At 41.4% G+C, this 26947-nt stretch overlaps 1 long non-coding RNA gene across 2 annotated transcripts; it reads right to left on the reverse strand.

Annotated features, from left to right (window-relative positions):
• Positions 1-4161: 4161 nt before the first annotated feature.
• Positions 4162-26947, reverse strand: LOC142831293 (uncharacterized). Of its 2 annotated transcripts, none has more exons than XR_012907009.1 (3): positions 26813-26947; positions 22531-22683; positions 4162-5154 (listed from the first exon to the last, which is right to left on the reverse strand). It is a non-coding gene; the product is annotated as an uncharacterized LOC142831293 (long non-coding RNA). The 2 variants fall into 2 exon arrangements; XR_012907010.1 differs by lacking the exon at positions 4162-5154 and adding an exon at positions 8693-8780.

Genomic DNA, 26947 nt, shown 5'->3' on the forward strand with positions numbered 1-26947 from the left:
CTTAGTAATTATTAATGGTTCACAGTCAGGCTGGAAGGGCATAACAAGTGCAGTTCTGCAGGGGTCTGCTTTGGGACTGGTTCTATTCAATATCTTCATCAATGATTTAGACAATGGCATAGAAAGTACACTCAGAAAGTTTCAGATGATACCAAGCTGGGAGGGGTTGCAAGTACTTTGGAGGATAGGATCATAATTCAAAATGATCTGAACAAACTGGAGAAATGGTCTGAGGTAAATTGGATGAAATATAACAAGGACAAATGCAAAGTACTCCACTTAAAAAGGAACGATCAGTTTCAAACATACAAAATGGGAAATGACTGAAGGAATACAGTAAAGTCTCGGTTATCCGACCTAAATGGGATTTGAATTTCCCGGGCTTCATTTGCATGTTGCCGGGCTCCGCCATTTTTAAATGTCCGCTAGTGCGGACTCCGTGCCCGCGGCGACACGCGGCATGAACTAGATAGTTTGGATTAGGCTTCCTATTCTGAACTATCTGTACACCTCAGGCCAGGAGCCGGGCTTGCTCCACATGGGGGCAGCTCCCTCTCTTCTCCCCCCAGCCCGCAAAGTTTTTTTGGGGGGAAGTGGGTCCGGGCCCACTCCTAAAAGTGGAGCTGCTAACGTGGCAGGATGGCCAGGACCGGGCCCCAAGTGGGGCACAGGCCCAGCACCCCTGAGCATCGGGCAAGCCTGCAGCATGGGCGTGAGCTGCCCCAGCCGTGGGGGGGGAGGGGTACGGTTGCCGAGCCCGCACTGCGTGTGCCAGGTTGAGGGGAGCCCCTGCAGACCTGCCAACCAGAGCTCCTGCCCAGCCCTGGAAAAAGGGAAAGCAAGGCCATAGTGGTGTGAAGCGTCCCTGGAGCCCCTTGCCATCGTGTGACGGGCAGCACCATCGGATAAAACGGAATGTCAGATAAGTGAAGGTCGGAAAATCGAGACTCTACTGTACTGCAGAAAGAAAGGTAGGGCTCATAGTGGACCACAAGCTAAATATGAGTCAACAGTGAGGGTATGTCTACACTACAGCGCTAATTCGAACTAACTTAGTTAATTTCGAACTAAGCTAATTCGAACTAACACATCCAGACTAAAAAACTAGTTCGAATTAGCGTTTTGCTAATTCGAACTAGCATGTCCACATTATGTGGACCCTGAACCGGGCTTAAGGATGGCCGGAAGCAGTGCTGGCAGGGCATCAGATGAGGACTTAGAGCGTGGAGCTGCTGCCTCAGGCTAGCCGAGGGCTGTGCTTAAAGAGACCCGACCCCAGGTCCCATATGAAGAGAGGCTAAAGAGACTGGGACTTTTCAGTTTAGAAAAGAGGAGACTGAGGGGGGACAGGATAGAGGTCTATAAAAGCACAAGTGGGGTGGAGAGGGTGCATCAAGAAAAGTTCTTCATTAGTTCCCATAATAGAAGGACTAGAGGACACCAAAGGAAAGGAATGGGTAGCAGGCTTCAAATTAGTAACAGAAGGTTGTTCTTCACAAAGGAAATAGTCAACCTGTGGAACTCCTTGCTGCAGGAGGCTGTGAAGGCTACAACTAGAACAGAGTTTAAAGAGAAGTGAGATAAAGTGATGGAGGTTGGGTCCATGGAGTGGTATTAGCCAGGGGGTAGGAGTGGTGTCCCTGCCCAAAGTTTGTGGAAGGCTGGAGAGGGATGGTATGAGACAAATGGCTTGGTCACTGTCTTCGGTCCATCCCCTCCAGGGTCCCTAGGGTTGGCTGCTGTCGGCAGACAGGCTACTGGGCTAGATGGACCTTTGGTCTGACCCAGTACGGCCATTGTAAGCTCAGGGCTCAGGGTCGGGGGTCTCAGTGGACCCCCTTGATTTTCATGCACACCTGCTCCTGGGTGGCCAGGCTGGCAGCTCTCCTGCCCTAGACGGCCACTTTCCTGTGCCTAGTGCGGAGGTCGTGGACGAGGTCCACGATGTCCGCACTAGACCAGGCGGGTGTCCACCTCTTGCGGTCCCGGGCAAGTTCCCGGGAGCCGCCAGCTTGGTCCCGGGAAGAGAGGGAGGGCTGGGGGGCATCGGGTGGCTGGTTCGAGCCGTGCCAGATGCAGGGTCTGGTAGCTGGGTGCTGGCAGGCTTGCACCTGGCACGGGCAACATAGCCAGCACGTGCCCCTTTAAGAGGTCCGGGGCCGGGAGGGGGGTAGTAGAGTTTCCCTGGTGTTGGCCAGAGTGGCCACCAGGGAAACCTGGGGAGGGCTAGCCTCCCACTAGTTCGAATTAAGGGGCTACACACTCCTTAATTCGAACTAGTAAGTTCGAACTAGGCTTAATCCTCGTAGAATGAGGTTTACCTAGTTCGAACTAAGCGCTCTGCTAGTTCGAATTAAGTTCGAACTAGCAGAGCGCTAGTGTAGCGCCTATCAAAGTTAATTCAAACTAACGTCTGTTAGTTCGAATTAACTTTGTAGTGTAGACATACCCAGAGACACTGTTGCAAAAAAAGCAAACCTGATTTTGCGATGCTTACACGTGTTGTAAGCAAGACAGGAGAAGTAATTTTTCTGCTCTACTCTGCACTGATTAGGCCTCATTTGGAGTATTGTGTCCAGTTCTGGGCACCACATTTCAGGAAAGATGTGGAGAAACTGGAGAGGGTCCAGAGAAGAACAACACATATGATTAAAGGTCTAGAAAATATGACCTTTGAGGAAAGACTGAAAGACTTGGGTTTGTTTAATTTGGAAAAGAGAAGACTGAGTGGAGACTTTATAACAGCTTTCAATTACCTAAAAGGGTGTTACAAGGAGGAAAGAGGAAAATTGTTCGCCTCGCCTCTGATGATAGGACAAGAAGCAATGGGCTAAAACTGTAGCCAGGGAGGGTCATGTTGGACATTAGGAAAAAAACTTCCTGTCAGGATGGTTAAACACTGGAATAAATTGCTTAGGGAGGCTGTGGAATCTCCATCTCTGGAGATATTGAAGAGCAGGTTAGATAAACATCTATCAAGGATGATCTAGATAGTGCTCAGTCCTGTTATGAGGACAGGTGACTGGACTGACCTCTGGATACCCTTTCCAGTTCTAGTGTTCTATGATTCTAATGACAAAGGGTTAATATTTTCTCAAGAATGGCTGCTGCTTTTACTCTGATTGCTTAATATACTCAGTAGGAAATGGTAACACTTTGATTCTGTGAGATCAGAATTAAATCTCCAGATTCTGAAATAAATGTTTGAAAGTTCGCAATCCAATATTGTTTCTGGGGAGTTATCAAAAAGAAATGGCAAGCCCGTTCTTTGTGCCTCAGTGTGAGAACTGAGAGCGGTAGCATTCTGATACACTAGTTGGCTTTTGCTAGGATTAAGCTATATTTTGTGTTGCTTACTATCACACTGATAAACTGTATTGCAATTTTGTCCCATGTTTAATTCTAACACTGGATTTAAAATAATTAACACCTGAAGGGGCTAAACAGTTGACGCCTCGAAGGAACTGCCTCCTGATCATTAAGATTTTTCTCCCTCGAAGTGTGATGCTGTTAAAAGATTGATTTATGTAAACAACTGACAAATTTGATGGAGAAAGGGTGGAAACATCAAACCTGTTGCGCTCGAGTAGTACTAAAATTATTTTTCGTTTATGGTCAGTTATAGTTGTAGACTTCATTGTTAATATATTATTATTTTTTGTTATTAATATTAATTAATTCATAATTGACTATAGTTGTATGTTGTGTCTTTTCAAGCAAATCATATCAAGATTTCTCCCCAACTTTCTGATAGTGATGTGTGTTTGTGTGTTGTCTCTTCTTTGACATAGCAACACCAAAAATCGTGAGTTCAGGATTTTCTTTGCCAACATGTGGGCTAGAAGCTTTCTTTTTTAATGAGAGCTGAGATTTTTCATGATATCCCTTGATTTTACCTGCTGGGATAGAAACATCAACTACTACAAATTGCTTGATAAAATTAGATGAGTTGATAATACTGCTGATACTTCTTAGAATATCAGAGGATCTGCAATAAACAAACAATTCTGTGAAGTTAGTAGTCTTGGAATAGTCCTTGAAATTGGGGTTTGTATTGAGGTTTGCAATATTTCTGTTTAGATGTGAGTTCAAACTACAGTATCAGATCTGAAAAAAACCAAGGTTTTCAGTGTTTGGACACACTGTTTTGGTTCATTTATCATCTTGATGTACCAAGAGAGACAAAAATCATGTGAAGTAAATGTATCTTTTTATGGTGTTCCTAAGGGACCCGTCAGTGTACTAATTTACTAGCAAATACAGTCATTAAGATGCCCAGAGATGTCTGTTGTATACTTGGTTCCTACATTCAGTAGATTTGCTTATTGTCCTCCTCCCTCTTATTTTACTATTACGTTGTTTCTCTCTTGTTGTGATTACTTAGGTGAAATCTCACCCCTATTGAAGTCAATGAAGTTTTGTGACTGGCGTCAAGTGAATCAGGATTTTTGCCCTTCATTTTTATCCTTTGGTTATTGTTGGAAACCTTTGCTAAAAAGGCAAGTCTTGAAGTTTTCTGATGAAAAATTGGGCTCAGCCTTATGTTTTCTCTTAGGTCTTTCCACAGGAATCCTTAAGCTTCAGCTCTCATTGGAGGCTGCCCTAGACATTAATAGCTGAATCATTCCTGAAGAGGCTAGGTGGAACAGTGATTTGTAAATGAAGAGTTGGGATGAAAGAAATACAGGCCTTAACCCTGAGTGACCCTTAAATTTTCAAAAGTGACTGATTAGTGATTTGGGGGATCTAACATGAGACACTTTAAATGTGGACTGATTTTCAGACATTGGCACCCACTTTCTAGCTCCTTTCAGAATTATTAAGAAAAGGAAGTAAACATCCCTGTCACTTTTGAAAACTCAGGCCTAGGACCAGGACCTTGTATTTGCACGAGAATTGGCACTCTCAGATCAATCAGCAAAACATTATGTTGACTCTCAAAAGCAAAAGATGTCTGTTTCTGCCCATGAAGTGTCTTCTTTTGTCTTTGCAAAAGGCCTGCTGCTATCTTTGCACATCAGTTTTATTCAACACAAAAAATAGTAAACCTGCATGGCACCATCCCCACCAGTTTTTAATCAAATGTATTCCTCTCTCTTAAAAGTACGAGAGTGGTTCCAGTCATAAAGGAGACTTCTTCTTTACATGAAGCAGCTGAGAAATAAATGAGAAAAGAGAGAATCCAAGTTAGGCTCTAGTGTAAAAGAAGTAATTTTAAATATCTGAGAGTTCATTTTTGCAAAGCAAATGACTGTTTATTTTTGTGAAACCTGAGGAAAGAGAGAAATATTAGAACAGAGAGGTGCATTTGGAATGAAAAGGGAAAAAAACTTTAATTCACCTGAAGTGGTGACAGGAAAACTGTGTTTGTGAGGGGTGAAATACCTGGAATGACCTCCAGTGGATCAGTAGTCAGAAAAGCACAAAAACTGAAGACAACATTTAACTATGCAATAGTTATTTGACCTTGGGTCAACAGTTGCTGTCAGTATTATGACCATAAAGGATAAGGCCCAGCATAGCTCTAGGATGAAAGAAAGTACTAATTGGAATGGAACCTCAAATTTTATTATGTCAAAATTCAATTTAAAAAATAATTTGACTTTAAAATGATGTACACAAGTGAAATCCTACATCAGTTGCAGCAAATGGGAGTTTGCCATTGATTTCAATGAAGCCAAAAGTTCATCTTCATGTTTAAATATATATTCCAAAGCAGTTTCCATGCATAGTGTTTTGAGGCACTAAGAATTAAAACCTGAATGTAACCTTAAAATACTAACACTTGATTCTAGCATCTTTACACCATAACAACTATGTTTGAACCCCAGCTGGGATGTTCTAGTACTATGATTTAAATGCCTAAGTAAAGCAGAGAGAGGGAAGGCTTGATACAGATGAAAGTGACCTGTGATGCCTTCGGTGCATCTTCACCTACCCATAAAGTACTGGTTAATCTTTCAGAGCCAGTTTCTGGCACAGTAGTACCAATCTATACGACATATCGCTGAAAACATCTATCCAGCATAGTAAGAGACGTCGTGGTCAATGGATCTGATCCTGTAGATTCTGTCAGGCCCGAATGGCCACTAAATTGTTAATAGGGATTGAGAATACTCACTTCATTGCAGGTTTGAGCTCACAACCCTGTGTTGAGTTGAATTGTCACATGGACCCTAATTACAAAGTTACCACACAGACTACGGTGCCAACTGGGTATGATGCCAAAAGGGCAGAGACCAAATCCTTCATTACAAGGAGGTCACTCTGTCAAAGGTAACAAAAGGCCCAAGGTGTCCTGAAAGGTACGTCTAGACTTCACTCTAAAATCGAAATAAGACACGCATCTTATTTCAATTTAATTTCAAGGTGGGCTATTTCGAAATTTGGCATGTCTACATGGTGCCAAATTTCGAAATAAAGCACCATTTTGAGACATCCCTTATTCCTTGTGGAACGACATTTACAGGGATGCCAAAATAGCATGTCCGTTATTTCAAAAATTATTTTGAAATAGTGGACGCATTCCTTGGACGTGGGGTAGCCATTTTGGGATACCTCTGGTATCCCAAAATAGCCTTGCAGTCTAGACATACCCAAAGAGAGCGTTATGTGGCATGTTGCTCTTAATTGCCAGCTAATGGAGCACAATGCAGAGAGGTCCAAATACCACTGATCCAAATCCTGCTTGCAGAGTGGCCATACTGCTTAAGAAGTCAAAAGTCTCAGCATCCCTTTACACCCATCCCATTCATGACCTAGTGACAAGATTCTCAAACTCTTTCCTTTACCTCCCTCTTCAGTGATTTGTTTTCTTTCCTGCCTTTCCCTCATCATTTTTTAAATGTTTTCGTCTTCTTCTGTACAAAGTGTTAGAAAGAGGGAGACAGAATGTGTATATAAGTCAGGTAGTCTTAGGACAGGGCTGAGCACAGACCACTGTGCATCAGCTAATGAGGCAGTATTCTTTTCCTGGTCAGATGATTCCCTGGAGGGCTATCTCTAACAGCGTGTTAGCTTGTTCTACTCAGCTGGCATGGGCCAGTTGTGGAGTTTTAATTGCAATGTAGATATACCTATTTAAAGTTATATAAAAATCCAAAAAGACTGGAACAAATTGGTGCCCATAAGCTATTTGAAAAAAAAAAACCACACACACCAAAAACAACCCACACCCACACACGCAAGGTCAGGCATCAGTCTGGAGGGCATTCAGATATAAGCTATTCGGTAAGATTTTTCTTTATAAGGATTCTTGAAATATAAAAGAGACTGACAAAGTCAGGCACAAAAGTGATTTTATTTGGTTGCATTATTGTATGCACAGGATAAAGTAACTAATTAGACTTAAATGAGAAGGGAGGAGTAAAAAAAGATGGGATTAAAGGTTGATTTTTATTTCCAGGTTGTCCAAATACAGTGGACAATGTCTGTCTCTCTTTGTGTTAATGTTCCTACTATGCTAATAATGTCCCTAATCTTTTTGTTTGAAAATATTCTTGTTTGTAGAAAAAAGAAACTATGAGGTATACATTGCAATGGAAAAATCCTGTACTCTGTCCAGAACAGCTTTGTATGGAGATACAATATGCTCTGGGTACCACTCTGTAACTAGTATGCCAGATTTCTCTAGTATAAAATTGGGAGTTTGAGTCAATTGTTGTTTTATAATGTGTTCAGTAAGACCCAGAGTCTCCAAGGTATTTAGACACCCAGCTATCTGTGAGGATCTGGATCTACAAATCTTTTCTTTAGCAATTTAATTTATCTGTCTTGTGTTTAATTCTCTTATTTTTCCTTATATCAAACACTAGATACTCTGTTCCAAAATAAAGCAAAGTTTGAAGTTAGTCTCTAATTTCTTTTTTATAGATATTATTTCTGGAAGCTGACATTTAAATGGAGTTTTGGCTCTCAAAAGGTTACAGTGTAGCGGGGGATGATTTAAAAAATTCTGCCATGAGTCCTTGAGGAAGCAAAGTTGAGTACTGTTTGGAGAAGTCAATAGGCTTGTTGTAAGCAGTCTTTGTATGTTCTATCATAGAAGGCTGAAACAAATCAATTTCAATTTACTTGTGTAGCAAAGGAGCCATTATTTGGAACTGAATAGCCATAGCTCCTGTAATATATTGTGAAAACTTATTGTAGTTTTACTGAGAACCAGCTTATGATGAAATTATTTGTTTAGAAGCAAAGTGAGGATGTTTGTTGAATACAAATTTCCAAGGTATTGATTAGACCTTGCTGAAGAATGAGTCACATTTATTTTCTAAACCTGGTATCAAAAGTAATATCAACCTGACATTGATATTAGAGCTTATTGCTGTCAGAAAAAGGAACTGCTTGGTGATGGTGATATAGACAACAATAGCAATTAGCTTAGAAAGGGAAATGTAATGTCAGTTATGAAGCACCATTTATTTCACCTTTAAAAAGCAACTGGGCTCATACATTTGGTTCACTTATATTTTCCCTTACAAAAATGTTGCCATGAGCTCTGTATTTTACATTAACCCCACTGCTCAGTCTGTTACCAGAAAATTGCTGGAACTCCCTGTAGAAGTAACATTTAAGGCCTGTATCACTGAAGTTTTATGCTTTCCTCTGTGCACAGTTTACATTAAAAAAAGACATTTGAGTTTTGAAAAATATTTATGCAGCAAAATTGGCTGATTGTGTCTTTTTTTATATTCACCTTGTCTCTTTATGCATCTTTCCCCAACCTCTGCTGCTGCTCAGTGGTGTAAATAATAATTTCATGGAGTCAACTAAGGGAACTCCTGTTAAAGGAATAGCTCTGTTAAATGAGTAGTTTTTGCACAGCAAATCAGATTCTGAAAATACACAGTGAAGTCCTCCAAAATTGGCTCTTGTTAAAGGAAATGAATTTAACAAAGCAAATTTCAGCTTGACAAGATGTGAAAGGTAACAAAACATTGATCTATTTTTCCTACTAGAATATTTGTTATATCTATTGCATCTTTACTCATCATGCTAAAATACACCTGGCAAAAATATTTTTTTTGCAATTAAGTTACATATTTAAATGATTTCTCCTTTAACATACAATAACTCAAACTCAATATCAGTAGAATGAGATTTCCCCAAGCTTGTTGTATAAGAATGCTATTAGTACAAGATTGGTATTTGTACAAAAAGGCTATTCCACTCATTTTTGCTTATCTCCAGAAATGAAGGTTCAGCAAAGGGAATGGTAGTGGACATATGTCCCCTTGTAACCAAGGCACTGCACACATTCCATCACATCTGTCCTTTTGCACTATAACTCAGTATCAAGGGCATCCCATTTATGGAGAACAGCCTTGTTGCTGCATGATAATAACATCAACAAATTTTTACTTGGTATTAAGATTATTTTAATTGTCATTGTCTGGCATTCTTGGGCTATAGAATCATAGAATAATAGGACTGGAAGGGACCTCAAGAGGTCATCGAGTCCAGCCCCCCGCCCTCAAGGCAGGACCAAGCTCCGTCTACACCATCCCTGACAGATGTCTATCTAACCTGTTCTTAAATATCTCCAGAGAGGGAGATTCCACCACCTCCCTTGGCAATTTATTCCAATATTTGACCACCCTGACAGTTAGGAATTTTTTCCTAATGTCCAGTCTAAACCTCCCCTGCTGCACTTTAAGCCCATTACTCCTTGTCCTGTCCTCAGAAACCAAGAGGAACAAATTTTCTCCTTCCTCCTTGTGACACCCTTTTAGATATTTGAAAACTGCTATCATGTCCCCCCTTAATCTTCTTTTTTCCAAACTAAACAAGCCCAGTTCATGAAGCCTGGCTTCATAGGTCATGTTCTCTAAACCTTTAATCATTCTTGTCGCTCTTCTCTGTACCCTTTCCAATTTCTCCACATCTTTCTTGAAATGTGGCACCCAGAACTGGACACAGTACTCCAGCTGAGGCCTAACTAGTGCAGAGTATAGTGGCAGAATGACTTCACGAGTTTTGCTTACAACACACCTGTTGATACAACCTAGAATCATATTTGTTTTTTTTGCAACAGCATCACACTGTTGACTCATATTCAACTTGTGGTCCACTATGACCCCTAGATCCCTTTCCGCCATGCTCCTTCCTAGACAGTCGCTTCCCATCTTTTATGTATGGAACTGATTGTTCCTTCCTAAGTGGAGCACTTTGCATTTCTCTTTATTAAACCTCATCCTGTTTACCTCTGACCATTTCTCTAACTTGCTAAGGTCATTTTGAATTATGTCCCTATCCTCCAAAGAAGTTGCAACCCCACCCAGTTTGGTATCATCTGCAAACTTAATAAGCATACTCTCTATCCCAATATCTACATCATTGATGAAGATATTGAACAGTACGGGTCCCAAAACAGACCCTTGCGGAACTCCACTTGTTATCCCTTTCCAGCAGGATTTAGCACCGTTAACAACAACTCTCTGACTACGGTTATCCAGCCAATTATGCACCCACCTTATCGTGGCCCTATCTAAGTTATATTTGCCAAGTTTATCAATAAGAATATCATGCGAGACTGTATCAAATGCCTTACTAAAGTCTAGGTATATGACATCCACCGCTTCTCCCTTATCCACAAGGCTCGTTATCCTATCAAAGAAAGCTATCAGATTAGTTTGGCATGACTTGTTCTTCACAAACCCATGCTGGCTATTCCCTATCACTTTATTACCTTCCAAGTGTTTGCATATGATTTCCTTAATTACCTGCTCCATTATCTTCCCTGGGACAGACGTTAAACTGACCGGTCTGTAGTTTCCTGGGTTGTTCTTATTCCCCTTTTTATAGATGGGCACAATATTTGCCCTTTTCCAGTCTTCTGGAATCTCCCCTGTCTGCCATGATTTTTCAAAAATCATAGCTAAAGGCTCAGATACCTCCTCTATCAGCTCCTTGAGTATCCTGGGATGCATTTCATCAGGACCTGGTGACTTGCTGACATCGAACTTTCCTAAGTGGTTTTTAACTTGTTCTTTGTGTATCCTATCTTCTAAACTTACCCTCTCTCTGCTTGTATTCACTACGTTAGGCACACCTCCAGACTTCTCGGTGAAGACTGAAACAAAGAAGTAATTGAGCATCTCTGCCATTTCCAAGTTTCCTGTTACTGCTTCTCCCTCCTCACTAAGCAGTGGGCCTACCCTGTCCTTGGTCTTCCTCTTGCTTTTAATGTATTTATAAAAGGTCTTCTTGTTTCCCTTTATGCCTGTAGCTAGTTTGATCTCATTTTGCGCCTTTGCCTTTCTAATCTTGAGCCTGCATTCCCGTGTTGCTTGCCTATATTCATCCTTTGTTATTTGTCCTAGTTTCCATTTTTTATATGACTCCTTTTTTATTTTGAGATCATGCAAGATCTCCTTGTTAAGCCAAGCTGGTCTTTTGCCATATTTTCTATCTTTCCTACACAGCGGAATTGTTTGCTTTTGGGCCCTTAACAACGTCCCTTTGAAATATTTCCAACTCTCCTCAGTTGTTTTTCCCTTCAGTCTTGCTTCCCATGGGACCTTACCTACAAGTTCTCTGAGCGTATCAAAATCTGCCTTCCTGAAATCCATTACCTCAATTGTGCTGGTCTCCCTTCTACCTTTCCTTAAGATCATGAACTCTATTATTTCATGATCACTGTCCCCTATACTGTCTTCCACTTTCAAGTTCTCAACTAGTTCCTCCCTATTTGTTAAAACCAAATCCAGAACAGCTTCTCCTCTGGTAGCTTTTTCAACCTTCTGAAACAGAAAGTTGTCTCCAATGCAGTCCAGAAACTTATTGGATAGCCTGTGCCCCGCTGTGTTAGTTTCCCAACATATGTCTGGATAGTTGAAGTCCCCCATCACCACCAAATCTTGGGCTTTGGATAGTTTTGTTAATTGTTTAAAAAAGGCCTCATCCACCTCTTCCACCTGGCTAGGTGGCCTGTAGTAGACTCCTATGGCAATGGAACAAATGAAACTGTGTACATTGGAGCCAGAGCTAGACACCCATGGCATTCATAATGCACTCCTTTCTTTAACAGTCGTCTCACTAGAATTTAAATCTCTTTGGGTTTTTATTTTATGAAGCAAGAATGTCTAGTGATCAGTTGCCTTAACCATTTATGATTGTTGCATTGGATGTTAGAGATACTGCAATATAAATATAAACTCAGGCTGTGTTTCCTTCTTGACTGGAAGGAACAAATTCAAATCAAACTAAAAGGGCCAGATTCTCAGCTAGACCAATATATGGTGTAAACCAATACAGATACATTAAAGTCAAAGGAGCGATGCCAACTATGAATCTGACCCAGAGAACTCATCATATTCACAATACACAGAATTTCAGCTCTTTGGGATTTGAAAATGATTAATCACTGGTGTGACCACAGTAGCAACAAATTAAGCCAAAATACAGGCCTGAGCTTGCTGAGACAGCAATGGGAAGGGTGTTATTTGCAATTAATGACGGGGTTAGTTCTTTAGTTATAAATTTTTTATGCAGTTGTTTTGAGTTTTCTGTGTGTGTTGGGAGAGTAGGAAAGTATCATTGTGAAAAGCCAGTGATAAATGGAAAGCCAATTTGTGCACCTACATCTAGGTTTTACTGTGTGCCAAAAGTCAGTCACTAAGTTTGGAATTTCTAAAAGGAGGCGAAGGGAATTACAGGCTAATGCACATAGACTTTCACAGTGGGATTTCAATGCTGAGCTCCTGAAGGCTCCTTTTAAATCCCAACCCCATAGTACATATGCCAAAATCTGGGCATGTAGTCTTGAACAATATTGTTCATTGCGCTGCATCTCAGTGTTAATCAGCAAGTTTATTTGTCCATAGCTTTTGCCTATTGTGGATTCTGAAGCTTCCGAATGTATTGATTTGTTCTAGTCTAGGAAACATCTTATAAACTACATCCAGAGTTGCATGTAGCCTTCTGAAATGCAGATTGAAAATGTATTGGATGTGAAAAGTGTGCTAGTCTGTGAAGTTATTGCATGTAAACCTTCTTATATATTTGTGCAAATTCTATCCACATCTACAAAGGCGCAAATTCAAAGTAACTCTATTGAAATGAGTGGGATAACTCCAGCTTGGCCCCATTGTATTCAAGAGCAGAATCAAACCTATATTTACTCTTACTCAAGTGTAATTTTGTATTCTTGTGACATCCTGCACATGCAGTCTGTGTCCTAAATCTTAATTCTTAATAACACAGAGCCCTTATGCTTCCTTTTCATCAGTGCTCACCTTAAGAATTTTCTACACAAAAGAAAAATTTAGCAAAGTGCCTTGCAAATCACACAATGCAGTGTTTATACCTCCTCTTTCAGAAGTCAATTATTATTTGTATAGTGAAGGCTGCGTTGCAGGCTGTGAAAACTTATTACAAAGAAAAGACGTGAATTTCATACTGGTAAAAGCTCACAGAAATGTACAGTCAGAACAGTACTGTGCTGTGGCATCTGATGGAAATAAGCTGAAAATTTCTCAGTGTTTTAAGTAGATAATTCCAGTACATTGAACAGACCAATTGAAAATATCAGGCCTGATTCAGTTCTCCCTTACAATGGTTTAAATGTAGTGTAATTCAGTTAATTTTACTGGAGTTACTCTTGACTTACATCACTGTAGATGAGATCAGAATTGGGACCTACAGTATCACGTTAGAGCCCAATTAATAGGGCTTCAACTTTGTCACCTACAAAGCTCCTGTAATTTTGCACATGGAATATCCATTGATGTGCACAACTCTAACAACAGACAGATACCTATTTAGCTATTCTACATGTGCATATCCAAAGTTTTGCACTTGATCCTTAGACTCTGGAATTTGAAAATCCTTTAATGAATAATGTCCACTGATGTGGGCATTAAAGTTTGCTTTTGGGCCCCAGTCTTAGCCCACATTTTGATAAATTAATGAAACACATATCCATCCCCCTTCTACTTGTATCCCAGACATGTGGTCCTGGAGCCATAAGCAGTAAGTAGTCCGCCAACTCTCTCCTCTGTGCAGGAGTGGTCTGAGGCTGGCTGCGGCAGCTGGCGCCCCAGGTGGACGGTGCAATTGGCATCCCCCCATTGGCCGCCCCTGCCTCAGTGTAGTCTGTGTATAGATTGCCAAAGAACACGGACATTCTAGGCCAGCGGTGGGGAAGGAATTCTGCTACCCACACCTGCAAGATAAATTCATGGAGAACAGAATTGAATTTTGATCATGAATTTCTTCTTGTGTTTCCATTTGACTATATTTGTATCCTGTCACAGCATCTGTTCAGCTAATCATTCCAGGAAATATTATACTTGCCTCCTGTGTGGATGTGCAAGAGAAGGGGAGGGTAGACACACAATCCTTTCTAGTATCTGCAAAGTGGAAGGAGAGAGTTTGGATTTGGTTAAGGGGAGCTATGTCTAGGGCTGGGACTGGTTTGGCATAGATAGGATGCAGGCCCTTTTATGACAGGTGTGCATACCCCGCACTAGAAAAGGAGGGTTAAAAACCCTGTGGGAAGAGGAAGTCCCACCCCTTCAACCAGACTGGGCATTCTCCAATTGCTGGAAGAGTATAAAAGGCCAGAGAACATCTCAGTCTGGGCTGGCCAGCGAAGGGGAAAGACCTCCAGAGAGAGCTCCAGAGCTGCAACAGCCTGTGTTCCAGATGGAGGGAATGGAGATGCCAGGAGGCGCTGCTACTCAGCCCCAGTGGAGTTCCAGGGAGAGCCAGGAGACCTAGCAGCTACTTGGGATGACACCCCACCAGAACTAGTAGGAAGTGACCCTCTCCCACCCAGGTACTTTCATTGTGTTTCAGCTTGATTCCCTGCTGAGAGAGTGGTAGTCCACTCTGCTGCTCACACAGCCCTGGGTTGGGACCCAGTGGAGCAGGGTGGGCCCGGAACGAGGTGCCCGGAACGAGGTGTACCGGTAGTTCAAATTAGAGAGCCTAATTCTAACTACCTACTCTGTGCCGCGTGTAGCCACGGGCACGGAGCCCGTACTAACAGGGATTTAAAAATGACAGCGCCCGGCAAGATGCAAATGAAGCCTGGGATATTTAAATCCCGGGCTTCATTTGCAACTTCGAATGCCTACATTAGCCACCCTAGTTCGAAGTAGGGTAGCAGTGTAGATATACCCTTTCTCTTTTAGTATAGTGGAAAATGTAGAAGGTTGATCTGGTGTCTTTGTGGGTGGCCAAGGAATCTGGAGACTGGAGTTCAAATAATTCTCTGCCACGGGTATCCTTTGTGACTTTGGGTAAATCACTCAGTTTCTCTGTATGTTCTGTAAGTGTAAAATGGGGATAATAGCCCTGTCCTTCCTTGCTGGGAAGTTGTGGATAAATCTTCTGATAATTATGAGTTGAGTTGCTTTGATGCTGGAGGACAGATAAGTACTTAAGCTTTGGGGTTTCCTCCCTAGTTCCACAGAACTTTTCCCCTCAGTTGAGGCTCTGGATTGTTCCTTAGAGGCACTGCCCCACTAGTGCCTCCCAGAATTCCCTCTCACTCAGAGCATACACCACATGGACTTTTCTTCCTATACTAGCTCTGCTAGCTGGTGGATAGGGCAGGCCATGGTTCCACCTTCCCTCTACCCCCCCTCCTGACCCTCCTGCCCTGGCCTTAGGCTACAGAAAAAACTTAATACCTGCAGGGGGAGGCTAGTTTTACCCTCTCATTTGTGTACAGCCTAGCATACCATGAACACAGTGTAATGCCCTATCCTCCCATTTGTGTATAGCAGTGTAATGCCCTGTCCTATGTGACCCATGTCCAGGGTTGTGGTTTCTTTGGTTGGCAGGTGCAAACATACATGCTGTTGCCTCTCTCCCCTGGGTCTGTCTGCACAGCAGTCTGTTCACATGGGATTGAGTTATACAAGAATTCTATCGGTAATGTCAGAAGAGCGGAATTCTTGTGTATTTCCAAAGCTTATCCTCTCACACTGAAAGACAGTGACAGCTTGACCTGCCAGTGTGCTCCCCACTAACAGGAAAGAGAAAAAATGGACAGCTCTAATTGTAGCCCTGCCAGTGCCCTCTTAAAAGGCACGTATGAGAAGGTGACTCTTAGCTGTGAAACGAAGATGAGAATTTACTATCATCCTCATTCTCTATTAAATTCTCTACAGCTCTGCCGTAATAGAGCAGGCGGTGTTCATATTCTGGGCATCAAGAGAGGGTTTTGTTCTCCAAGTGTGTCAGGCTAGTACCTTTCAAAAGCACTGGGGTGTGTGGTGCGGACAGATTTAGAGAGATTTAGATGCCAAAAGATGCTGATAGATGTCTAAGTTTCTATGGGAGTTCAGCACCTATGCTGCTTTGGCGCTTCTGGAAATCCCATTAGGCACCTATCCACATCTTTAGGTGCTGAAGTACCTGTCTAAATCTGGCCCTAAATTCACTTGTGCGTATATGTGTGCATATATGGAGATTAAGACAATCTAATATGAATGCCATTTTCACTGACTTGCAGTGTTGCTGACTTACCTACTGAAATTACAGCCTTGACAATAGCAAGCAGGCACAAGCCATATAAAGTTCCACAATAGCAATGGAAAGGAAAGACTTGGTTTGCAGGAAGCATAAAAGCTTTTTTTATGGATCATGTAATCAGATTGGTGTCAGCTGATCACTGAAGATGTATCACAGACAGCCTATTTATATTTATTTAATACAAAGCCAGGCCACCGTAGAATGTGCAGACCCCATTAAAAGAAACATTTGGAAAAATGAACATACAGCCTTTAAAATTGCTTTTCATAAGTTATCTCCTAATAATCAAATCCAAACTAGAGGGGAATGAGAAGAGCCAAGTAGGATGTGACAGGTACTTAGCTTAAGAAGAAAATAGGCTCTTCTGTGTTATTATTTTCTAGCAAAGTAATAATAAAACCCCCCAGGAAGTGATCTTCTCTGTTCTGCCTGCAAGTGAGAAATCAATAGCTACCATTTCTAGACACTTCCACGCCTCCAGAAACCAGCCCCAAACCAACCACCTCTCCTCTGTCATCTATTGACTGTTGAATTTTATTGTATTTGCTTGTGAGATGTTTTTACTTTGCTGCCAAGTGATGCCTGTGTGAGAGGAACAGAGCTAGATTCTGGTCCTGGATAAGTGATATATAGGGACCACAAAGGGGCTGTGACAGATTGTGTGGAATTTCACCTTGGCATAAGCGCAGCATGGAGCTAATTTCCCAGCCCCATTCTGCCTCCTCGCAGGCCTTAGTGGAGAGCCTTCCTTCATCTGACCTCAAGCATAGTCCTGAGCAAGTGCACAAGTGACAGCAACCTCAGTATAGTCCTGGTAGACAATGTGACTCAACTTCTTCCCACTTGCTATTCTGGACAGTGAATAGGGGAGGAATTCCCTATCTCTAGCCCATCTGCTCCAGGGCTGAAGTAAGCAAACAAGTGAGTTTCTCTCCATATGACTCTAGTTGGGCTATTCTAGGCCTAGGCAGCTACTCCACTCCCATTCTTTTGTGTGGGTGTGTAGTCAGAATCAAAATCTAGCCCACATTAAATAGTTCTGTTGAGCCTCTGACCTGAAGATATGCCCATCTTTCCAACATGTGCACAAGTGATGCAGAGCGACTGCCTGCTATAACTGAGATGAGCAGCTTCTCAGTACAAAAGCCCTTAGCCCACTACATCTAATATATATAAATGTCTAAACAAAACTTTTACAGATGACATATTGGCAAAACACTGCTGAAATAAATTTTTATGTGGGTATAAAAATATGCTCAGTGGGTGTAAATTTTATATGGCTATATACAGATTTCAAAATCTAAACTTGACAAATTGATGAGCTGGCAGGGCATAGCTGTATTCTCTCTCTTTAAAGTGATAAAGAAAATCCAAGTGCTGTAGACACAGATAAAAATAAATGTGATCACATAATGCATTTGATTTAATTTATGAAACACTCCTGATTCTCCTCCCTTAGCAGAGTATTCAAGGCATGTTCAACCATCATAATGCTCTAAAGCATGGACTGATCACACAGGAGTGTTAAAGCATCCATTACCATTAAGTGCTGTCCTCCACTGTGAATATAGGTGGCACTTTTGTATCACTATTTACCAGAACTTGGTGTTTCCTGTTCATTTCATTCTCTCCTCCCTCAGCTCTTCTCACCCCCTACTTCATCCCAGGTTTCCTTTTTTTCACTAACACCCTCATCCTACAAAGCAACTCATTTGGGGGAACCTCATTGACTTCAGTAGTGGTCTGTACAGGTTTGGGGTCCATGCACACATTGTCATTTATAGGCCTGGAGCGTAACATATTGTTGAAAGCTATGTCTGTACTGCAAAGAAAGATATTTTAGCTAACTGGAGTTTAAGCAAGAGTAAAGACATGGACAACTCATGATAGCAGCTCAAGTTAAATTTTGTAGGGAAGCATGAGTGTAACAGGGCTAGGCCCTAAGGCCAAAAGGGCCACGGAGAAGTCCTCTGGGTGGCTAGAGTGGTTAGGAGGAAGACAGCCAATCAGGAGCCAGGAAGGACTATATAAGAAGCTGAAGGACTAGAGGAATCTCAGTTGTAGCCTAGACTTGGAAGGGAGAAGGTCAGGAGTGGCTGGTTGGTAGAACCAAGGACAGCTCAGAGTGGGGCACTATTTAGCTGAACCAGAGAATTTGCTGAACCACAGGAGGTCAATATTGTCTAGCAGCATTACTAACACTTCCACTGCTTACTGGGTTCATAGATGATATTTAGGGGTAAATTAGAGCTAAACAACAGCGCAGAACACTGAGAGCCAGGACTGGTGACTGTAAACAAACTTTATGGGACCTCGAAACTTGGCCACACTTGTGGTAAGTGGACATCCAGCCAACTAAAACCCATGCTAGATCATGGATTTTGCTGGATCAGAGAGTGCCAGACTACAGAGGTTCAACCTGTAGTAGAAAAGGGCAGATCTCTGAGCAGAGCCTTTTTGGCTCATCCATGACAGTAGACCCAGGAAGACAGATAAGTCATGGGTTTTTTTTTGGCTGCCTTGATCAAAATGCCTCTGCATAACAGAAATGTAAATGCAAGATGGAAGGTAGTTAGGATATGGGCCCAAACCTTACAGCTTGGGCTTATCTGCAGGTGAAATGTAAAGGGAATTTACGGTGCAGACCATTTGACATGGTTGCTCAGGCCAATTCTGGTTTGGAAGGATGAGCTCTTGGGGAGAAGACAAGTGGGAAAGGAAATGAAAAATGGCAAGAGAAGATTGCATGGAGACTATGGGTTTAGTATTACACAACTTCTAATATTTCATAGCAACTACAGATTTTTAACGGTCTTGATTCTTTGGCTTTTTATTATCATACTACTTTCTCTCTACACCTCATTGCATCCTAAATGTTAGTGATCGAGTTTGTCTGTATTAGCATATCTGCTCCAGGGAATAATGGTGGTTCTGTGGGTGGGAAACATGTATAGGTGAACAAACTTCAAATTGCTGACTACACAGCTGCAGTTTGCCAGTGCTTACTGCTGATCTGATGAAAATGGAAGGATGGCAATTTGTATCCTGAATTGCAGGTCAGGCTTAGGAAATAGCAATTATATTTGCAAAAAATGCCCAGAGATTACAATATACTTGGCTGAAAGACTGTTTCACTGCTGAAAGGACTGGAAGTGAGGAATCAAGAATGGTGTAATCACATAGCTCATGCCCTCAAGCTTGCATAGATCTTATAACAGATGTTTGATGGTAAACATTCACTGCAGAGAAGCTGTTATAAACAAACTTAGTAATTCAAAAGGTGATAAGACTTAAAAAGGAAGGAAAAAAGTGAGACTCAGTAAAAGTTAATTTGGAAAACTTATCTTTGCAAGGATGAAATAATTACACTATCTAGAGAAAGCAGAACTGTCTTGGAACAAGATAATATTCTTTCTTGGCAGACACATGAGCATATACTGCATGTTTCTATTTATAAACAAATAAAGAATCTTGACATTGGCCTAAAGTGATGCTGAATTATTTAAACCATTTTGTTAATTTCCTTTAAAATATTTGTAAGAAGTAGATGGTTGGAGTTTAATTTTATACAGAATCTGATATTGACTCGTGTGGCCATTCAGATGTAGAATGTCACCTTTTTATTCAACTATGTTTTGCAGCTATTCCAAATATCATTGTCTTTTCACTGATTTAAATGGATTTTGGATCAGGCTTTGTGTTTCTCATCAAGAAGTATCTTTAAACTTTGCCGACAAACAATTTTTCATGAGCATTATCTGAGTCTGGCAAATACCACAGCTACCAGGGCGTGAGGTTGATTCTGTTCTGCTTCATGCACAATAGAAAATGCTAGTTAAGTAAGTACTGATTCTTTATTACCGGTCATAACTTCATTGCTAGAGTTTACTCTAAATGATAGAACGATTTAATTTTCAGATTATAGGTTGCATTTGCAGTTCTGTCAGTTAAAATATCCCCCTCCCAGGTTTTGATGAGCAATCTAAACTCAATCACTATGGAACAGTCACAGATGGAGGTTTTCAATTAACAGCTGATGACACGGACCAGGTTTTAAGGACTGGATGGCATGTTAATTAGGAGGAAAACCCAAATTTGGTATGGGAATGTAATCTCTTGATACAATGTTGGGATGAGATATTGAGGATCTACTTTTTAGTGGACCTGAAAATGGCTTCTACAATTATATGTGGAATTTGACACTTGTAATTTTGTGAGTACATATCAACTGTGTGTACAAAGAGTAGCTTATGGATGACTAAATGATTGATTGGCACATGCAGATAGTTATTTGTATTTACAAGCCATGTGTATTTTCAATATTGTAGATTGTCCTGGCTTTGTTTTGAATTGGTCACTGAATGTCATGGACATTGCCTTAGGATGCTTTTTAATGAAAGAAGACTAGCTGAGCCTGTTATATGCTAATTCAGTAATATAGGTAACAGAGGTTTACAGCTTACTTCCTAATTTCATCAGGTTCCTTTTCTTTCTTAGAAATAGGACATGATATTAGGAACAGACACAAAGTCAATAAATCACTGATAACAGGTTGGAAGAAGTGGATTGATTACATGCGAAATGTAGAGCTTTGACAGAAGTGGGAAAAGGGCCATCAGGAATGTTTCTGCTCTAGTTTTATTCTGTGTAAAGAGAGAAGTAATGGGACCAGGAGAATATCTCTGGTTATAGGCATCTGCTGAGTGGCAGATGGAGTTTTTGAAGACTGGGGACATTTAATGAGAAACCTAATCTGAAGTCACTTCAGTTGGGAAGAAGAGCCCATTATAACACAGAAGAGCTGGCCAGCTGGGAGCAAGACATATGGGAAGTAGCTGAAATGTCTGGTGTGTTCTTTAGATACAATGTGATCTATTATAGACAAGTGAAAAGAAGAAAAAGACAGATTGCAACAATGGAGGAAATCAGTGTTACTTTGAAGAGTATACTTTAAAAAGTGGTCCTAAGAGTAGTTAGTAGGAGGGAAATGAATTATTTCTCTCCCTTACTTGATCTGCTGCTCAAGAAAGCAAGAGGGATGCCAGTACATGGTGCTGTCTATTATCTGATCCTCCCATCCCCCAAAAGTGGGACTTCAAGTGACTGCTTGCTTGGGCTTAAGGGTGTTTTGGTTTGTGTTTTATGTTCAAAACAATCCCAAAACTGTGAGTGAAGCTCCAAGAAAACCATTGAGTTTCACCTGATTTTGCACAGAAACCCATGAGGTTTAAATGGCTTCATAAATCTGCTCAGGTTCACTCAGAATCTTGTTCAGGGCTTTTTGAAAAGTTTGCAAGTGCTAGAAAACATCACTGACCCTGGGCTGAGTTTGTTCCTAGCAAGTTACAAGCCACGAGCCCAGCTGAGTATTTTAGGATTTTAAAATTTTTAATGAAAATTCTTACATTTTTCTAGTTCTATTAACACTCAGGGCCACTAACAAGCCTGTCACATCACAGGGCATTTCATGGGTCAAAATATTTTCACAGTGTGTGAGGCCAGAGTTTCACAAATATCATTCTTTGACAATGTCTCTGGCTTCAGAAAGAAGAACAAAAACAAAGCCAAAAAAAAATAAATAAATAAAGCGAGGAAGTATTCTCATAATGGTGGCTGTCAGTGGAGTGTGAAATGGCACACACGATGTTCCCATTCTCAGAGGAAGGCAAGGATAATAACTGATGCAATCTATTAAAGGCAGAGTGCTGGAAAGTGTATTCAACAACCTGCTTGGGTTTTTAAAGACTTGTTCAGGGCAAAAGAAATAGAGGACAGGACTATAAACTGGAAGAGGCCAGCCTGAGTTAGAACTGGTTTTGCCCTACTTTGTTCAATGCAAAATAGGATGATATAACACTAATTTATTTCTTTAAAATGCCCTCATTATGTACCATTTAAATATGCCAGGAGCAGTCACAGTGCCCACTGATGAGATGTTCAAGACAGCAAAATGAGAGGTGGGCCAAAAATACCCCTTTTAAAGCAAGTTCTGCATTTTGTTATGGGTATTTTTTTTACACTAAACAAACACTGGCAAAAACTTACCAAAAACATCCAGTGGAGATTCCCAACTGTTCCTTGTGTGTCTATTTGAGGCTGTGATGTTTCCATCTTGGTAAAGCTCATCAAGCTGTTTTTCCTTTTAGCATTTTCGGTGGAGGTGGCCCCCACTATGTCAATGGAGACTTTGGAACATTTCTAGGGATGTGAAAATGGTACTTTGTAATAGGCTTCTGGTTCTGGTAAACTGAAACTTTTTCTAGGCCTCTAAGGCAGCAATAAAAATAGCTTGCAGCTTTCCTTTAATAAAAACACAGGTGATTAAGCCACTGAACCCAGTTATAACCCAATCCATGTTTAATCCAGTTCTATTTAACTGACTCTGCTTATGTTCCCTGGGGTTTTCAGAACTAACAAACCAGCACTCTGGAGTTTGGGAAAAGGCCAGTATAGCCCTGTGGACAAGGGCTGTACTACATTCATCTTCCCTCTCCGTAAGGAGTGTAGGTAGCATCTCCTCTTTATCTGTATAACAGATGCTGGCAGCATTACCGCATGATTGCATGCAACAGACACTGGAAAGTGACCTGCATAATATATGGTTTTTTGTTGGGGCGTTACAAAACTAGCCATTTTCCCCATTGTTGATTGGAGCAGGGTCTCAATTCTGCTCTGGGTCAGAGGGTGCCAACCTGTCCCACTGCTAGCAGTCACTATCCCATGCTCTGGTGTGCAGTGGGTCAACTTCAGAGTCACTGGGCTCAGCCTGGTTGTAGTCAGAGCAGGGAACAGTTCAGTTCAGGCCCTGGTTCAGGGTGGGGTGAGCACAAAGTCACTGAGCTTGGCTGGAGGAAGAGCAGCAAAGAGCTAGTGAAGAGCCCAGCTCTTGCTAGGTAGAGGGGAAGCTGCCACCCATGAAGGCTGGATGGCGGGAGGGGAGGTACAAGCCCACCCACTCCTCTGCACCTCAGCCTAGGGCCCTGAAGCAGCAGCCTCATCTGCCACCGCATCTATATTAAATTACTGTCTGCATTGAAAGCAAAAACATAGAGAAAAGAAATGTTTGAAAAATATTCTTTTTGAACTTAGAACAAAATAAAAGTAAAATTCTAAACACAGGCTGTATATACCATCTCAGTCTATTGTATACATTTATACACTGAATCCCTGAAGCTACGTCTACACTGCTTCCATTTTGCATTAAAAATATGCAAATGAGGCAAAGCATGGAATATTGCTGCATCTCATTTGCATAATTAATGAGGCTCCATGTTTGCGCAAGAGCCATTGGTCCACTTTTTTAGGAAGAACGGCTCTTGCACAAGAGGGTGATTTTGTGGTCTACAGGCTCCTTTTTGCATAAAAGCCTCTTGCATAAACACAGAGACTCATTCATTATGCAAATGAGGCACAGCAATATTCCATGCTTTGCCTCATTTGCATATTTTTTGCACAAGTGGCTATAGTGTAGACATAGTCTGAATCTGATATAGCAAATATATTTAGTCTCTTAATGATAACACGGTTGTTCTAGATGTCTAGTATGAGAAACCTTGAAGTGCCAGCCAGACACGTTCAGAAGACAGATAAAAATGCAAGGCACCCAAAATTTGGGATATTGTCTAATTCAGCCCTCAAATACACATCTATGTGCCTGCTCCAACCGGTGAAGTCATGACAGTTGCATGTGTGCTTGCAAGGGCTTTTTTTTTTATCCTTATGGTCTAAAATAGATAGCCATACATTTTAGATCATTATCTTTTAATCAAGCATTGAAGTTTGACATTTGTTTGTATCTGGCATGTTTCACCTCCAGAAAACAATTTCTTACACAATGGAGGGACAGAAATATTGTTCCTGGATTTTGTTAATTTCTTCTAGCGTTTATATCTCTTTTTAAAACCAGTTGGTTGGATTTTTATCTCAGTCATGCTGATCTCAATCCAAAATAAAACCACGGAGATAAATGGAATTACAGGTTGAACCTCTGTGGTCTGGGACTCTCTGGTCTGGTAGGACCACAGATGCTGGTGGCTTGGAGCAGAGATGGCCAGCCAGCGGGGCAACGGAGCTCAGCTGCTGGTGGGGTAGCAGAATCTGTGGGGCAGTAAAGCTGGTATCAGAGCCCGTGGGGCTCTGGAGCCTGCAGTGCAGCAAAGCCAGCATGGCTGCTGGAGCTTGCGGGACAGTAGAGCCTGCAGCTGGTGGTGCAATGAAGCCAGTGGGACTGTGGAGCCAGCAGGGCTGCTGTAGCTCGCTGGGCTGCAGAGTCAGTAGGGCTGATGGGGCTGCCAGAACCTACAAGGCTGGGGAGAGGAGCCCTAGGAGAGGCTGCTCCCTACCTCCATCCAGCAAACTCCCGTGTCCTGGCCCAGTGAGGTCCTGAGGGTGCCAAACCAGGGAGGTCCAACCTGTATTATAATTTAACTTGTGGAATAATGATTGCAAAATATGGCTCATTATTGTAGTCTTTTTTTTTTTTTTTCAGTGAATGCCAGAGTTGATTCAAGATCTGAATAGGAATGTTGCTCCATGCTGCCTTCCAGAGTGAATCTTGAATTACCTTTTAAAGGCTACACATGGGACCTACTTTGGCATGATAACAGTGCAAATCTTTGCTTTATTTTCACAATCAGTGTTGAATATAATATGAGATGAAGAGGCCTGCACTAGAATAATATAACTGTCTGATGTTATAAGATGTTTCTTCATAAATATTGTGCTTTATTACTTTTTGTTAGTGTGGCAATGTGGGATTCATAATTTATTTCAATTATATCAGCCATGGCAGATACTGCTGAAATGTGATGCTAACAATGCTGCCTTCACTCTGCTGCTCTAGATTTTCTGGGAATTACATAGTCCAGCAATTTTGGGGGCAACACCTTCGCCTTTCTCCTTCTTTCAAAAGCACCAGTCATACTGCAATCTAAATAATAAATGACAGCTGAGTTGGCTTAGGATGCACTAGGAGTCTGAGCCAGAAGGAGGCAGGCGGAAACAGGGAAGAGAAGAACAGAGGGAGAAAAGGAACAAAATGGGAAGAAAGAAATTGGGGATAGGGGTAGCGTGGTGGTGGTGGTGGTGATGGGGGGGAGGGGGAGAGGAATACACCAAGAGGAAGGGATCAGGGACAGCAAGGGATGTATAGGTGGAGTAGGTTAATCATTCAAGAGAACAGAATAAAGTGTATGGGGACGCAAGGAGAGACAGACAATGCTGAAAGGGATTAAAGGGAGAAATGAAAAGTATATTAATGTATTCAATGAAAATGTCATTGCGAATTTACCTTAACTTGAACATGAACTGCCATAACCCAAACTTTTCTGTGAGTTTCACTCTCTGAATTTGGCATCGGTTTCACTGACTGTTAGTAGCCAGCCTTTATTTCCCCCTCACCCAAGGCTTCAGGATTTTTTGAAGCATGACATGAATACTAATATAATTGCTGGTATCTCCTAGACCTATTTTATGGTCTTCCTGTTTCTCTTCTAGAACTTCTTCGGCCATGATACAACATTCAACTATTTCCTTTCTTCTGGGTTTGCACCGTTTGACGTAAGTGACCAGCTACCAACCATGAATAATAAATAACCAAAAGCGAGTAGAGGATTAATTGGGAAGAAGCCATAGTTTGCAAATGATTCATCCAAACTCTTTGGTATATACTTATGAACAAAGTACATAGCAAGAGAAACAGAGTATTTCATGGGAAAAAAGGGGATCAATGTTTGTAATGTTACATGTAATAAATGGATCGAAAACTGCTACCCAAAACCAATAGTCACACTCACCTCTCCTCTCTCTTCTGTGTTCATAAACTTTTGTCTATGAGTCAGTATGTGGCTAACTAGAGTATAAATCCACAATGCTCTAAGGTCTGTATGGACCCTCAAGCTGCACTCTAAACATTCTGTAGTGCGCTGTGAGAGAGTACTGTTTTGTCAAAGGGCACTGCAGAACTTTTAGCTCCAGCTAGCAGAATCCACACAACAAATTAGTGCAATCACACAACACCCCAATGGCAATGACAGCGGATGTTTTATGGAAAAATAACATTAAGAAGATAATATATTTCCTTCTATGTTATAATGCAATAGTGAGCAATGATAGGAGGAGCTGCTCTTCAAAGACCACAAGTTGCTGGTCCTCAGACAACCAGTGGAGTACAGTTTTGAGACCCTCTGCCCTGCAGTCAACTCTAGCAATGGTCTCTGTAAAATTGTCATCAGATACACTGATAATGTCATTGATTGCTGGCAAGTTTTATGCATTCCTGGCATTACGCAGCTCAAACAAACTAAAATAATGTGCATTTTTTATTTACCTGTATATAAAAATGATGTGCTTTTATTCGTGCTGGAAGGAAGCACTCTGCTACTCTCCTTGGAGTTCAAGCAGGTCAGGAGAGAATATTGTAAATTGAACTTTTCAACCTGGTGTTCCCTCATGATAATGGCAG

Source organism: Pelodiscus sinensis, chromosome 13 (genome assembly GCF_049634645.1).
Source record: "Pelodiscus sinensis isolate JC-2024 chromosome 13, ASM4963464v1, whole genome shotgun sequence".
NCBI lineage: Eukaryota > Metazoa > Chordata > Testudines > Trionychidae > Pelodiscus > Pelodiscus sinensis.